The sequence below is a fragment of the Ranitomeya imitator genome, chromosome 3, assembly GCF_032444005.1.
Source record: "Ranitomeya imitator isolate aRanImi1 chromosome 3, aRanImi1.pri, whole genome shotgun sequence".
In the NCBI taxonomy this organism is placed as follows: Eukaryota; Metazoa; Chordata; class Amphibia; order Anura; family Dendrobatidae; genus Ranitomeya; species Ranitomeya imitator.
The window spans coordinates 475,572,435-475,586,165 of record NC_091284.1 but is presented as its reverse complement, the minus strand read 5'-3'; positions in this window follow the sequence as shown (position 1 = coordinate 475,586,165).

The window sequence follows — 13,731 nt, the reverse complement described above, 5'->3', positions numbered from 1 at the left end:
GTAGATTTTCAGTGGGGACCTGTCCTAAATCAGTTAATCCAGTCTTATTCCTAGGTACCCATTTTCCTCCCTTGAATGCTAAATATTGTAAGTTGTCTATTTTTCCTGTAAGATTGCCCTGCCACCAAGGAAATTCTACCCATCCCACAATTGGCATGGCGATTGTAGTATTCCATAGTCTAGTATTGCCAGGTTGGTTGTTGGCCAGGTTGTCTGAACAATTAGGCCAAGCGAATATTTCTTCAGCTGACACGGGAACTGCTAGAAAAGGTATACTTGTGGCTGATACTGGTGAATGGGTACAGATACAACAATCTGCCAGGGGTTGCGTATTATTTAACAAGTCATGCACTAATTTTCTATGATGTTGTACGAATCTATTGTTCAAAGGGGCTAGAGAATTCAGTCTTTCCCATGCCTCCGTTGAGGTTAACATTATTAACATCAATATCATGAGTCTTATACTGCTTTTTTGCAATGGCTTGCATGTATCCATGATGCCTTTCCTTCAAGCTTGACTGCTGTTGGAGTTGTTAACAGGACTTGGAAAGGTCCGTCAAATCTCGGTTCCAGAGTCTTTCTGGTGTGTCTTTTCACGTAGACTTGATCACCAGGTTCCAACTTGTGGCCTCCTTCGAGATTTTCTGGATCTGGAAGGGAAGCAAAAACTTGCGAATGCACTTTATTTAAACGTTTTTGTAATTCTTGTACATAAGCAGTTAAAGTCTCAGTATTCAACATCAGTTGTTGTGGAAAATAACAACCCAAATTTGCTGCTCTACCAAAAAGAATCTCATGTGGTGACAGCTTAGCCTTCCCCCTTGGGGTGTTTCGGATGGAATACAGGGCAAGTGGTAGACACTCGGTCCAAGGCTTTCCTGTTTCTGCCATGGCCTTCTGGATTTTTAATTTTATTGTCCCATTTAATCTTTCCACTTTACCTGAACTCTGTGGATGATATGGAGTGTGAAACTGGTTTTCTACTCCCAACATTTTCATAACATTCTGGAATATTTCCCCAGTAAAATGGGTACCCCTATCTGACTCGATCACCTCAGGCATGCCGTAACGGGGTATCAGTTCATGTGCTATTTTAATGGCAGTAGTTTTTGCTGAGGCTTTACGAACTGGATAAGCCTCTGGCCACCCTGAGAAAATGTCCACACACACAAGCACATATTCGTATCCATTGTACCTAGGAAGTTGGATGTAGTCGATCTGGAGTCTTTGAAAGGGATACAGTGGTCTTACATGATGCTTGGTTGGGGTTTTAATGGCCTGACCTGGATTGTGTGCCAGGCATATAGCGCATGCAGCACACATGTTCCGAGCAAAATTACCAAAGCCTGGAGCCAACCACCTTTCTTTTACCTTGAGCGTCATACCATTTGCCGACACATGCGTGGGTAGGTGGAGGTCACTTGCCACTGCGGGGTACCAGGCTCTGGGTAAACACAACAAAGTTCCTTTTTTCCATAATCCTTGCTGATCTTCTGCCCCTTTTTTCTGCCACTGCCCTCGTTCTTCGTCGTCTACCTGTTTCTGAGCTTCCTTCAATCTTTCCTCATCATCTTCAGAGCTATCTAGTGTGTGGGCATGATGTAAGGGTTTACGTGCTGCCTGTTTTGCTGCCTTATCGGCTTTATCGTTACCCCTGGCTTCCTCGGTGTCGAGTCTCACATGTGCAGCTACCTTTATCACCGCTATTTCTTTAGTTTCTTGTGCTGCCTCCAGAATCTGTCTAATGAGGGAGGCATGTTTAACAGGTTGGCCTGAAGCAGTCATATAACCTCTGGCTCTCCATATTACGCCAAAATCGAAAATAATGCCATGTGCATATCTAGAATCAGTGTATATGTTTGCTGTCTGATCTTTGGCTATTTTTAGAGCTTCAACTAATGCCGTAAGTTCTGCTTCTTGTGCAGACTGATTAGCAGGGAGAGTGTTATGGCCGGCAATCAGGCAACACAGCGTGCAGTAATCAGCGCACATACAGAGATCTGGCAATAACCAAAAACAATAGGACGAGCTCTGAGACGTGGAATCTCTGTAGACTGCAGTACCTGATCTATCCTCACACAACTATAAGCAGCAGTGGATTGCGCCTATCAACTACCTATGCAACTCGGCACTGCCTGAGGAGCTGACTAGCCTGAAGATAGAAATACAAGCCTGACTTATCTCAGAGAAATACCCCAAAGGAATAGGCAGCCCCCCACATATAATGACTGTTAGCAAGATGAAAAGACAAACGTAGGAATGAAATAGATTCAGCAAAGTGAGGCCCGATATTCTAGACAGAGCGAGGATAGCAAAGAGAACTATGCAGTCTACAAAAAACCCTAAAACGAAAACCACGCAAAGGGGCAAAAAGACCCACCGTGCCGAACTAACAGCACGGCGGTGCACCCCTTTGCTTCTCAGAGCTTCCAGCAAAAGTTAATAGCAAGCTGGACAGAAAAAACAGAAAACAAACTAGAAGCACTTATCTAGCAGAGCAGCAGGCCCAAGGAAAGATGCAGTAGCTCAGATCCAACACTGGAACATTGACAAGGAGCAAGGAAGACAGACTCAGGTGGAGCTAAATAGCAAGGCAGCCAACGAGCTCACCAAAACACCTGAGGGAGGAAGCCCAGAGACTGCAATACCACTTGTGACCACAGAAGTGAACTCAGCCACAGAATTCACAACAGTACCCCCCCCTTGAGGAGGGGTCACCGAACCCTCACCAGAACCCCCAGGCCGACCAGGATGAGCCACATGAAAGGCACGAACAAGATCTGGGGCATGGACATCAGAGGCAAAAACCCAGGAATTATCTTCCTGAGCATAACCCTTCCATTTGACCAGATACTGGAGTTTCCGTCTAGAGACACGAGAATCCAAAATCTTCTCCACAATATACTCCAATTCCCCCTCCACCAAAACAGGGGCAGGAGGCTCCACAGATGGAACCATAGGTGCCACGTATCTCCTCAACAACGACCTATGGAATACATTATGTATGGAAAAGGAGTCTGGGAGGGTCAGACGAAAAGACACCGGATTGAGAATCTCAGAAATCCTATACGGACCAATAAAACGAGGTTTAAATTTAGGAGAGGAAACCTTCATAGGAATATGACGAGAAGATAACCAAACCAGATCCCCAACACGAAGTCGGGGTCCCACACGGCGTCTGCGATTAGCGAAAAGCTGAGCCTTCTCCTGGGACAAGGTCAAATTGTCCACTACCTGAGTCCAGATCTGCTGCAACCTGTCCACCACATAATCCACACCAGGACAGTCCGAAGACTCAACCTGTCCTGAAGAGAAACGAGGATGGAACCCAGAATTGCAGAAAAATGGAGAGACCAAGGTAGCCGAGCTGGCCCGATTATTAAGGGCGAACTCAGCCAACGGCAAAAATGACACCCAATCATCCTGGTCAGCGGAAACAAAACATCTCAGATATGTTTCCAAGGTCTGATTGGTTCGTTCGGTCTGGCCATTAGTCTGAGGATGGAAGGCCGAGGAAAAAGATAGGTCAATGCCCATCCTACCACAAAAGGCTCGCCAGAACCTCGAGACAAACTGGGAACCTCTGTCAGAAACAATATTCTCAGGAATGCCATGTAAACGAACCACATGCTGGAAGAACAAAGGCACCAAATCAGAGGAGGAAGGCAATTTAACCAAGGGCACCAGATGGACCATTTTAGAAAAGCGATCACAGACCACCCAAATGACCGACATTTTTTGAGAAACGGGAAGGTCAGAAATGAAATCCATCGAAATATGTGTCCAAGGCCTCTTTGGGACCGGCAAGGGCAAAAGCAACCCACTGGCACGTGAACAGCAGGGCTTAGCCCTAGCACAAATTCCACAGGACTGCACAAAAGCACGCACATCCCGTGACAGAGATGGCCACCAGAAGGATCTAGCAACCAACTCCCTGGTACCAAAGATTCCTGGATGACCGGCCAGCACCGAACAATGAAGTTCAGAGATAACTTTACTAGTCCACCTATCAGGGACGAACAGTTTCTCGGCCGGACAACGATCAGGTTTATTAGCCTGAAATTTCTGCAACACTCTCCGCAAATCAGGGGAGATGGCAGACACAATGACTCCTTCCTTGAGGATACTCGCCGGCTCAGATAACCCCGGAGAGTCGGGCACAAAACTCCTAGACAGAGCATCCGCCTTCACATTTTTAGAGCCCGGAAGGTATGAAATCACAAAATCAAAACGAGCAAAAAATAACGACCAACGGGCCTGTCTAGGATTCAAGCGCTTGGCAGACTCAAGATAAGTAAGGTTCTTATGATCAGTCAAAACCACCACGCGATGCTTAGCACCCTCAAGCCAATGACGCCACTCCTCGAATGCCCACTTCATGGCCAGCAACTCTCGGTTGCCCACATCATAATTACGCTCAGCAGCAGAAAATTTCCTGGAAAAGAAAGCACATGGTTTGAACACTGAGCAACCAGAACCTCTCTGTGACAAAACCGCCCCTGCACCAATCTCAGAAGCATCAACCTCGACCTGGAACGGAAGAGAAACATCAGGTTGACACAACACAGGGGCACAGCAAAAACGACGCTTCAACTCCTGAAAAGCTTCCACGGCAGCAGAAGACCAATTAACCAAATCAGCACCCTTCTTGGTCAAATCGGTCAATGGTCTGGCAATGCTAGAAAAATTACAGATGAAGCGACGATAAAAATTAGCAAAGCCCAGGAATTTCTGCAGACCTTTTAGAGATGTCGGCTGAGTCCAATCCTGGATGGCCTGAACCTTAACCGGATCCATCTCGATAGTAGAAGGGGAAAAGATGAACCCCAAAAATGAAACTTTCTGCACACCGAAGAGACACTTTGATCCCTTCACGAACAAGGAATTAGCACGCAGTACCTGGAAAACCATTCTGACTTGCTTCACATGAGACTCCCAATCATCTGAGAAGATCAAAATGTCATCCAAGTAAACAATCAAGAATTTATCCAGATACTCACGGAAAATGTCATGCATAAAAGACTGAAAAACAGATGGAGCATTGGCAAGTCCGAACGGCATCACCAGATACTCAAAATGACCCTCGGGCGTATTAAATGCCGTTTTCCATTCATCTCCCTGCCTGATTCTCACCAGATTATACGCACCACGAAGATCAATCTTAGTAAACCAACTAGCCCCCTTAATCCGAGCAAACAAGTCAGAAATCAATGGCAAGGGATACTGAAACTTAACAGTGATCTTATTAAGAAGGCGGTAATCAATACACGGTCTTAGCGAACCATCCTTCTTGGCTACAAAAAAGAACCCTGCTCCCAATGGTGACGACGATGGGCGAATATGTCCCTTCTCCAGGGACTCCTTCACATAACTGCGCATAGCGGTGTGTTCAGGTACGGACAAATTAAATAAACGACCCTTAGGGAATTTACTACCAGGAATCAAATCGATAGCACAATCACAATTCCTATGCGGAGGTAGGGCATCAGACTTGGACTCTTCAAATACATCCTGAAAGTCCGACAAGAACTCTGGGATGTCAGAAGGAATGGATGACGAAATAGACAAAAATGGAACATCACCATGTACTCCCTGACAACCCCAGCTGGTTACCGACATAGAGTTCCAATCCAATACTGGATTATGGGTTTGTAGCCATGGCAACCCCAACACGACCACATCATGCAAATTATGCAGTACCAAAAAGCGAATAACTTCCTGATGTGCAGGAGCCATGCACATGGTCAGCTGGGCCCAGTACTGAGGCTTATTCTTGGCCAAAGGTGTAGCATCAATTCCTCTCAACGGAATAGGACACCGCAAAGGCTCCAAGAAAAATCCACAACGTTTAGCATAATCCAAATCCATCAGATTCAGGGCAGCGCCTGAATCCACAAACGCCATGACAGAATATGATGACAAAGAGCACATTAAGGTAATGGACAAAAGGAATTTGGACTGTACAGTACCAATAACGGCAGAGCTATCGAACCGCCTAGTGCGTTTAGGACAATTAGAAATAGCATGAGTAGAATCACCACAATAGAAACACAGTCTGTTCAGACGTCTGTGTTCGTGCCGTTCTACTTTAGTCATAGTCCTGTCGCACTGCATAGGCTCAGGCTTACTCTCAGACAATACCGCCAGATGGTGCACAGATTTACGCTCGCGCAAGCGACGACCGATCTGAATGGCCAAGGACATAGACTCATTCAAACCAGCAGGCATAGGAAATCCCACCATTACATCCTTAAGAGCTTCAGAGAGACCCTTTCTGAACAAAGCCGCTAGTGCAGATTCATTCCACAGAGTGAGTACTGACCATTTCCTAAATTTCTGACAATATACTTCTACATCATCCTGACCCTGGCATAAAGCCAGCAGATTTTTCTCAGCTTGATCCACTGAATTAGGCTCATCGTAAAGCAATCCCAGCGCCTGGAAAAATGCATCAACATTACTCAATGCAGAATCTCCTGGTGCAAGAGAAAACGCCCAGTCCTGTGGGTCGCCGCGCAAAAAAGAAATAATAATCAAAACCTGTTGAATAGGATTACCAGAAGAATGAGGTTTCAAGGCCAAAAATAGCTTACAATTATTTCTGAAGCTCAGGAACTTAGTTCTGTCACCAAAAAACAAATCAGGAATCGGAATTCTTGGTTCTAGCATCGATTTCTGATCAATAGTATCTTGAATCTTTTGTACATTTACAACGAGATTATCCATTGAGGAGCACAGAGCCTGAATATCCATGTCCACAGCTGTGTCCTGAAGCACTCTAATGTCTAGGGGAAAAAAAAGACTGAAGACAGAGCTAAGAAAAAAAAATGATGTCAGGATTTCTTTTTTCCCTCTATTGGAAATCATTGGAGGGCTCCTTGTACTGTTATGGCCGGCAATCAGGCAACACAGCGTGCAGTAATCAGCGCACATACAGAGATCTGGCAATAACCAAAAACAATAGGACGAGCTCTGAGACGTGGAATCTCTGTAGACTGCAGTACCTGATCTATCCTCACACAACTATAAGCAGCAGTGGATTGCGCCTATCAACTACCTATGCAACTCGGCACTGCCTGAGGAGCTGACTAGCCTGAAGATAGAAATACAAGCCTGACTTACCTCAGAGAAATACCCCAAAGGAATAGGCAGCCCCCCACATATAATGACTGTTAGCAAGATGAAAAGACAAACGTAGGAATGAAATAGATTCAGCAAAGTGAGGCCCGATATTCTAGACAGAGCGAGGATAGCAAAGAGAACTATGCAGTCTACAAAAAACCCTAAAACGAAAACCACGCAAAGGGGCAAAAAGACCCACCGTGCCGAACTAACAGCACGGCGGTGCACCCCTTTGCTTCTCAGAGCTTCCAGCAAAAGTTAATAGCAAGCTGGACAGAAAAAACAGAAAACAAACTAGAAGCACTTATCTAGCAGAGCAGCAGGCCCAAGGAAAGATGCAGTAGCTCAGATCCAACACTGGAACATTGACAAGGAGCAAGGAAGACAGACTCAGGTGGAGCTAAATAGCAAGGCAGCCAACGAGCTCACCAAAACACCTGAGGGAGGAAGCCCAGAGACTGCAATACCACTTGTGACCACAGAAGTGAACTCAGCCACAGAATTCACAACAGGAGAGGTTCTGCTTTCAGCACTTCATGCTGAGTTACTACCGCATAACCTGTATGAAATTGTCCATTCATATCTGCATATCTACTGCCATCTATGAAAAGTTCAAATGTAGCATTACAGAGTGCCTTGTCACGTACATTACATAAGCCCTGAGTCTCTTGTTCCATTAATTGTACACAATCATGCATTGACTTTGATGGGTCAAAGGAGTTGGAGAGTGCAGTTTCAAAGGAGTTGGAGAGTGCAGTTTCCTCAGGTATGGTACCCCCCTCAGACTCTAAAGGGAGCAAAGACGCGAGATTAAGAGTCTGAATCCTGGCAAAGGAAATGTTGGGCGGCAGTAGTAGGGAACATTGGAGACGGAGGTGTCTGGCCATTGAAATATGTTTAGGTTGGACCTGGTTAAGAATGCCATGTACATCATGAGTGGTCTGAACTAGAAGTGGGTGATCAAGAACAATCTCAGAAGCTTTATCTAATAACAGTGAAATTGCGGCTACTACTCTTACACAAGAAGGTGCGGCTCTAGCTACAGGGTCCAGGTGAGCTGATATGTATGCCACAGGTCTCTGTTTGTTTCCATGTTTTTGTGTGAGCACCCCTGTAGCATGTGAGGATATCTCAGCTGCCATCAATTGAAAAGGTTTAGTGTAGTCTGGGAGTCCCAAAGCCGGAGCTGATACCAGTGCTGTTTTCAAAGAGGAAAATGACTGTTTAGCCTCTTCACTGAGTGAATATGGTGTGTTGGCAATACAGTCATATAAAGGCTGCATGAGTTGACTTGCATGTATGATCCACTGTCTACCGTGTGAAACAATACCTAGGAAAGCACGCAGCTGTTTGTGATTCCTGGGTTCAAGCATGTTACGTATGGCTTCCGTACGTTGAGGTGTGAGGTGTCTGATGCCCTGTGATATGCAGTGACCTAAAAACACGACTGTTTGTTGACAAGCCTGGAGTTTCTGTCTATTTACTTTACAGCCTTCTTGCGCTAGGAAAATTAAGAAATTAACAGTTGAGGTAACTGCCGTCTGCTCATCAGGGCAACAAATAAGTAAGTCATCTACATACTGTAGAATGACTACTCCTGGTTCTGGGATGAAATTTTTTAGCACGGTCTGCATTGCTTCAGAGTACAAAGTTGGTGAGTGTACCATACCTTGTGGCAATCATGTCCATGCTAATTGTTTACCCTTGAATGTAAAGGCAAACAAATGCCAACAGTTCTTATGTAGTGGCACAGAAAAAAATGCGTTTGATAAGTCAATTACCGTAAAATATGCAGCAGTGCTGGGAATTTGAGACAGTAAGGTATGAGGATTCGGTACCACAGGGGTGACCGGTGCCAAAACCTTATTGATTTCCCGTAAGTCGTGCACCATGCGATATTTCACCATAGTTTCTTTGGAGGACACTTTCTTTTTAACAGGATATAAGGGTGTATTGGCGGGTGACCTGATTTCTACCAAAACACCTTGTAACACATAATCCTGAATTTGTTGAGAAATCGCCTGTTCTTGCTGGGCGCTGATGGGGTATTGCCTAAGCTGAGGTAATATGGTTCCCGGGGCAGTTTCTAACAGTATAGGAGCTACTGATAAAAATCCTACATCAGTGTCTCCTTTTGCCCATAGGCTGTCAGGAACCCGAGACAAGTCAATTTTTGCTTGTTGAGTGTAAATTTCGGGAAAATCCTCCATTGCCTGTATTCTAACATATATGGTTCCAGAGTTTCTGCATCTTCAGGGATGGTCAGCATAACTGTGCCATCTTCTCTAAAATGGATGTTTGCATGCATTTTACTTAAGACATCAGTACCCAACAAGCAGGTAGGTGCACCTTTAGCAAATAAAAATTTGGATACAAAAGTTTTAGGGCCAAAGCTCACATTTAAAGGTTTTGTAAAGGGCAACGCCTGAATTTTACCATCATACCCTTCTGCATATGTAACCTTTGAGGATATATTGTCAGGATATGGTAAAAAGTCCTGATTTAAAATGGAGGATGTTGCTCCCGTATCTATCAGAAAAGGTACATTTTTACCCTCAACTTCAACTTGTATTATTGGTCTTCTAGAAGGAAGAGAGACCTGCATAACTTTCAGTCATTCTGAGCTGTCTGTTTGATCAGGCACTGGGTTATTTATCCTATTTTTGGGTACAAAGGTTCCTGAATCTATATCTGTTTTTCTCTTCCTACATTCCCTTTGGAAATGTCCTGGCTTCTTACAGTAATGACAAGTAAACTTTTGATTAGCAGAGCCAGTATTAGCCTGTGCAATTCTTACTGGCTTAGAATTTTCTCTTAAGTCCATTTCTATCCCTACAGCTTTCTGTCTAGCCAGGTGTGGGTCTTCCAAGGTTCTCCAATCAGGGGTTGCGGCCTTAAGCTTTTCCTTCACTTTTGGAGACAATCCATCTATAAAGGTTTTTGTAACTAACCTCATCATTCCTGGAGCGGTTAGATCCATGCCTTCATCTCTGAAATTATTTTCTACACTTAGATAATATTTGTCTACTGATTGTCCAGATTTCTGAGCCACCACTCCCGTTGTTCCTCTCTGCCTCTGTCTCTCCCTCATGAAAACCATTAAGTGATCTACAAATTGTGTACCTGATTCTATCGTTTGTAAGGCACCATCTCCTGCTTGGGGCCTATGTACCTGTAGATTTGCTAATAGCTCCTGGAAGAGTCCAGGAGTCATTTTCATTCTACATAATTCTTCTCCATCTGCCCAAACTCCAGCGTGAGTCTGCATAATTTGCTGTATATATTGTGCAAATCTAACTGGACACTGGGTGGGATCTGGTGCGTTATGCAAGAGAGACATGCCTTCAGCGGGGGACCAAGGGAAATATTGTCGAGTTTGGTGATATCTAGTTCCCATTACTCCGTCAGCACCAGGTTCCCTAAAGGGTCTTGGTACTACCCTAACAGGGGCAAGTACAGCGCCATGTCTAGGTGTACCACAGGCTAGGCAATCATTTCTCCAGTCTGGATTTTGTTGTCCACAGTGCGGACATACCCATCCTCCTGGTCCGGCTAAACTTTGAGGTGGTGTTTGGAGAAAAGATGGGGCATGTGGGTTAAGGTATGGGGGTGGGGTATTTTTAGATTCCACATTTTGTTTTTCTCCACAGCCTGTGGGTCTAATACACCACTTTTTACTCTGTTGATTATATGTCCATCCCTCATTTTCTGCTACCCTAGAGACATCAATCAATGCTTGGATCTGATCTATCCATTTCTTGTCTCTGATTATGCCTTTTTTCCTTTCCTGAATTCCTTCCCATAGTTTTCTACTAAAAGCTTCTGCCCTAGTAACTCCAAACTTACTAAAAATCTTTTTCAGCCCCTTAGTGGCATCTTCACCACTTCTCTCCTTTATGATAGTATAGATATCTAATTCTTCTGGTTCCGACTTTGTTTGCTTATTCCCCATTTTCTTATCCTGAGCTTTCTTGCCCTAGGTGGCGTTTGGGTATGAGAATACCTCGTTACCTTCTTCCTAAGGAGCTAGGATGTCTTTTTCTTGCCCTAGGTGGCGTTTGGGTATGAGAATACCTCGTTACCTTCTTCCTAAGGAGCTAGGATGTTTAAACTGTGTTGATGTAAGAAAATCCTGATTCCTACACCTATAGCAAACAACACAAATGCAACCAGACAGAAAAAGAAAAAGAACATACAACGTATCTTGTCCCAGGCTAATTTATCTGTCCTGGGCTTATACTATCACATACAACGTATTCTTGTCCCAGGCTAATTTATCTGTCCTGGGCTCATACTATCATACACTTATCCGTCACCAGGTTTTTGTCAAAGACAGGATCAGAGATTGAACATAGGCGCGGAGGTCTCCCCGAAAGGACGCAACCACGTTGCCCAGTGGGACAGTCACTTCTTCTGTTTCAACCCCCTGGGCGGCTTATAGGGCTATTCCCAACTTCCACACACCTTCTATTCACATTCACTCTCATTCAATGCTGTACTCCGTGAGGTGATCAATTCCTAAATAGTTCAAGAACCCGAGCTATAGGTATCCTCCTCTACTAGAACTACCCGCTAAAGAACACGACACAGAAAATCTTACGGACTGTGCAGGGCAGATATAAGAGATCTAACAGTGTCTCTTACCTGGCCAGGTTTTTGTTCATCTGCCGTTCATTATCCCAGATTCTCTTTTCGTTCGTATTCTGCCGGTGTTCTTGAAGGAATACACAGACCTCGGGTCCCTGTTCAGGCGCCAGGAAATGTCGGGATCACACTCAGTCGGAGCAGCCTTTGGAAGTGGGGAATCACCAGAAATAATACACAAGACACGTCTTGTATAGTGTATCACTGGGAAGTCTCTGAAGCACGCCTGCCTTCAATGGTGCTATCCCTTCTTTATATAATTGTTTCAGTAGGTTTAGTGGTTATACAAGTTTTGCATGTTTAAACAAAGAGACAAAACAGGAAAGAAAGAAAAGAAAACAGTTTCGTGGGCGGCAGTTTCACAACAAACAGTACAAAGGCAATTCCACAGACAAGAAAAACAGGATTTCATACTACAGTATAGCTAAAATGTCCTTGAATGGACAGGTCAATATTTATCACAAATTCTTTTTTTTATTTTTGTTCATTGAGGTAATCATTTTTGTTCTGCTCTTCACAGTTATAAACTTCTGTGAAGCACTTGGGGGTTCAAAGTGCTCACCACACATCTAGATAAGTTCCTTAAGGGGTCTAGTTTCCAAAATGGTGTCACTTGCGGGGGGTTTCCACTGTTTAGGCACATCAGGCGCTCTCCAAACGCAACATGGCGTCCGATCTCAATTCCAGCCAATTCTGCATTGAAAAAGTCAAACGGCGCTCCTTCACTTCTAAGTTCTGCGGTGCACCCTAACAGTGGTTTACCCCCACATATGGGGTATTGGCGTATTCAGGAGAAATTGCATAACAAAATTTATGGTTACATTTCTGTTTTTACACTTGTGAAAATAAAAAAAAGGTTCTGAATTAAGATGTTTGCAAAAAATAAGTTAAATGTTCATTTTTTCCTTCCACATTGTTTCAGTTCCTGTGAAGCACGTAAAGGGTTAATAAACTTCTTGAATGTGGTTTTGAGAACCTTGAGGGGTGTAGTTTTTAGAATGGTGTCACACTTCATTATTTTCTATCATATAGACCCCTCAAAATGACTTCAAATGTGATGTGGTCCCTAAAAAAAAATGGTGTTGTAAAAATGAGAAATTGCTGATCAACTTTTAACCCTTATAACTCCCTAACAAAAAAAAATTTTGTTTCCAAAATTGTGCTGATGTAGACATGTGGGAAATGTTATTTATTAACTATTTTTCGTGACATATCTCTCTGATTTAAGGGCATAAAAATACAAAGTTTGAAAATTGCAAAATTTTAAAAATTTTCGCCATATTTCCGTTTTTTTCATAAATAATCGCAAGTAATATCGAAGAAATGTTACCACTAACATGAAGTACAATATGTCACGAAAAAACAATCTCAGAATCAGCGGGATCCGTTTAAGCGTTCCAGAGTTATAACCTCATAAAGTGACAGTGGTCAGAATTGCAAAAATTGGCCTGGTCATTAAGTACCAAATTGGCTCTGTCACTAAGGGGTTAAACTATTTTACAGTGAGCTATACTCCTCAAAGATACATAAAGGTCAAGAGATGGACAGGTATATGAGCGCGATTAAGCTTCCTAGACTAGGGGATGAAGACAGAGAATGGATGGATAGGCCGCTTACAGCGGAGGAGTTGAGGGTGGCACTGGCGGACATGGCGGGTAATAAGGCCCAGGGGGCGGACGGCATTCCGGGACAGGTGTATAAAATTTTTAATGAAGAAGTAATAACTAAATTGGAAAAGGTATTTAATGAGTCGTTGGAGAGAGGAATATTACCTACATCTATGAGAGGCCATTGTTGTGGTCATTCCTAAAGCTGATAAGGATCCATTGAATCCGGAGTCCTACAGACCAATCTCATTCCTTACGGTGGATATAAAGATTTTGGCGAAGACCTTGGCCAACAGACTGACCCATGTGATTGATAAAGTAATCCACCCAGATCAATCTGGATTTATGCCCAATAAAT